At 39.8% G+C, this 3,428-nt stretch overlaps 1 non-coding gene across 1 annotated transcript; it reads left to right on the top strand.

Annotated features, from left to right (window-relative positions):
* Window positions 1-3,145: 3,145 nt before the first annotated feature.
* TRNAE-CUC (transfer RNA glutamic acid (anticodon CUC)) lies at window positions 3,146-3,217 on the top strand. Its single transcript has one exon. It is a non-coding gene; the product is annotated as a tRNA-Glu (tRNA).
* The last annotated feature ends 211 nt before the right edge of the window (window positions 3,218-3,428 follow it).

Raw genomic sequence — 3,428 nt, 5'->3', positions numbered from 1 at the left:
TGCAAACAATTTCCAAATTGGGCTTCCTGAAGGGATCCCAAGGCAGTTCCTCATCCTTTGGCCATGTCCTCATAATTGTCTGAGCCCTTTCTTGCATGTCAACACAATAACTTATCCTAGGAGCACATTTTCATGGCCCACATCTGGAACCAGCTATGTCTCCAAGGAATTTTGGCTCCCTTTAATAGGCCATGGTCTTTATAAGTCAACATGTAAGAGCCCTGACCATGAGGCTCTGGAGTTAAGCTCTATACTGTACTTTATGACTAGAATGAAGTATAATATCCTCTAATAACTGAGGTATACAAATGAAGCTTTGGAAATGCAGAGGAGGATGTGGCATGAAGGGAAGAGGTAGGACACGTTTGTCTTGCTCATCCACCTTTACTGTTATTTCCATGCTGATGCCAGAGTTATTTCATTCAACCACCTGGCCGCTGTAGAAACAAAGTCTTTCTTATCTGGGCCCCAAGAGTCTTAGTTTTTTGCATTTCACCCTAGTCACACAAATATCTGGAAAAACATCTTTTCTGGAGCCTTCAGAGAGGTCAGAAGCCACTCTTCTCCCCCTTGTTCCACTCTCGTTTCTCCTTTTATACTGTTTCACTCATTCTTGACTTCATTGTTTTCTTTAAGCATGTAAAGTATGTTTCCTAAATAATAGTCTCTTTCTGGAGCTTTAAACTTTATTTTTGCCATGCCTCTGGGCACGTGGGATCTTAGTTCCCTGACCAGGGATGAAACCTGTGCCCTCTGCAAGTAGAAGCACAGAGTCTTAACTACTGGACTGCCAGGGAAGATTCTAACTCTTGCCCTCCTTGTAATAGACCTCTCCAAACCTCACTGTCTTAACACAAGGCTTAGTACAAAATGCTAGCTCACTTAAAACCCAATTTTATATCATATGATATCACTTATATGTGGAAACTAAAACAATGATATAAATGAATGTATTTACAAAACAGAAATGGACTCAGAAAAAAACAATCTTGTGGAAACCAAAAGGGAGGAACAGGGAGAGATAAATTAGGAATTCGGGATTAATGGATATACACCACTATAAATAAAAGAAACAACAAGGATCTACTGTATAACATCGGGAACTCTATTCAACATTCTGTAATAACCTAAATGGGAAAAGAATTCAAGAAAGAATAGACACATGTATATGTATAACTGAATCACTTTGCTACACATCTGAAACTAACACAACATTGTTAATCAACTATACTTTAATTTTTTTTTAAAAAATCAATTTTGTATTTTAATTACCCTGTCTCATGTGGAGGTCCTTCTTAACCACATGTATTTCAGGAGGACAATTTTTATTACCCTGGGTAAGTTTAAATTTGTATTGTGAGGGAGAGAGGAGAAAATAGGCACCTTAGAGTTAACACCAAGCCAGGTTTCCTTAAAAGGCAGCAAAAGCAAGCTAACTGAACGCTCACCTGGGCTGTAGCAACTCAAAATATAAAGCTTGGGTGGGTTTGGACATTTCTAGTTGGAGCGTCTTCCCAGAACATCCTTCATTCTGTACTGTGTTATGTTTCTTTCTTACTATTACTGCTTCTGCTGTTCTCAGTAATGAAATTAATAATAACATTTTGGTCTCTTCAGCCATCTCAAATTTCTGTCCATTTTAGCCCACAGGAGAGACAGCCAGCCGGCAGGACACTGCCGTTGAATAGTAAGTGATCTTTCAGCAGCACAAAGGAAAGAATCAAGGGCCTGTTTAAAACCATTCCCTTAGATCTTTTCCAGATGGGAATTAATAAAGCATCCCTGCTTAGGATCACAAACTGACCTGGAGAATAGACCCACAACTGCGAACCCATGTCCTCCCCTGGATACTCCAGACCAGATCTCTGTCTGCTGACAAACCAAGAGCTACACTAACCCATTACTCATGCTGAACCTGTTTTTTTTTTTGCTGTTGCTTGACCATGAGCCAAGCAAAGTGAACATTCATGTGGTGCACTTGGCAGCTGCCCCACTCCAGACTGCGCTTTTCCACAGCCCGGGAGAGGCTTTGAAGCTGGCCTCCCTTCTGCTTTGGCCCAAGCTGGGGAATCACCCTTGGAGGAGCAGAGAACAGCCAGCACTGAGTCACACTGCCCTTCAGGTCAGGCGACATTCAGGAAGGGCCTGGCCTATTGGCCTCATGACTGAGCAGAATGACTTGGCCAATTCCTTGGACTTCAAAAGAGGTTAGACATCACGCAAGAGCCTTTTTGCTGCGTCTCTAGGGTAAAGAGTTTAGCCGTTTACACTCATACTTCGACATAAGAACATCTGTCCTTTTGCCTGCATGTGTTGAGTTGGAAGAGTACCCCGGTGTAAGGCTTTAGAAATGTTTTGCAAACTCACACTCAGTTTACCGATAATTAATTACAGGACATAAACTCATGTATGACAAGGATTCAATACAAAGAGCGCAAGAGTGAATGCATAGATTAAAAAAACAAATGAACTTAGAACACCAATGGAGAGAATGGAATAAATGAATGAAGACTAAATGAATCCCAGGAAATCCAGGTTTTAGTCCCTGCTCTGTTTCTTCATGGCCTCTCATTTAACCACTTGGACATCAACAGCCTCATCTACAAAATGGTTCAAGGAGATGATTCTTGGTATCTCATCCGGTTATAAAGTGTTTATTATTTAAACTGTGTGCATACACAAGTTAATAATAAAAAATCCAACCAGTTTATAGTTCTTAGCTATCAGTAATATTCAAACAGCTTCTACGTGAGCCAGAATCCAAGAGCATCCCAAAGTTTAATTATACCACATGATTAACAAATTGTGATCATTTGAATTTTGAGTGTCACAGGGTCAAGCAACTCAATCTCTGTGACACATATCATCACCTATTATACTCAATATACATCACCTATAATATTCACCTATAAATATTCCAGACACATTTCCTCCCAAACTATTTAGAAAACATAGCAAAATAATGTGTATTACTTACCCCAGGCTTATACTGCTGTTCTCATATGGACACAGATGAGCTCTTTAAAGTTGGTCCCAATTTAAAGACTATAACCTGGAGGAAACAATGAGTTTGAGTCATTTTAGTTAACTAAGCATCTTCCAATTAATGAACAATTAAAGGAGTATCATATGAATTCTTGAGACTTCCCTGATGGTCCAGTGGCTAAGATTCTGTGCTCTCAATGCAGGGGGCCAGGTTTGATCCCTGGTCAGGGAACTAAATCCCACATACCACAACTCAGTCCACATGCCACAACTAAAAACTCCACATGCTACAACTAAAATAGATCCCGCATGCTACAACAAAGATCAAAGACCCTGTGTACCACAACTAAGACCCAGTACAGCCAAATAAATAAATAATTTTTAAAAAACAATTCTTAAGATTACTCAGATATGAAGCCCTATTATTGCTATCATAATTTAAA

Source organism: Giraffa tippelskirchi, chromosome 5 (genome assembly GCF_054371585.1).
Source record: "Giraffa tippelskirchi isolate mGirTip1 chromosome 5, T2T-mGirTip1v1.2.pri, whole genome shotgun sequence".
NCBI classification, from domain to species: Eukaryota; Metazoa; Chordata; class Mammalia; order Artiodactyla; family Giraffidae; genus Giraffa; species Giraffa tippelskirchi.
The sequence above is the reverse complement of the archived record's forward strand: the minus strand, read 5'-3'. Positions and strand labels throughout refer to the sequence as shown.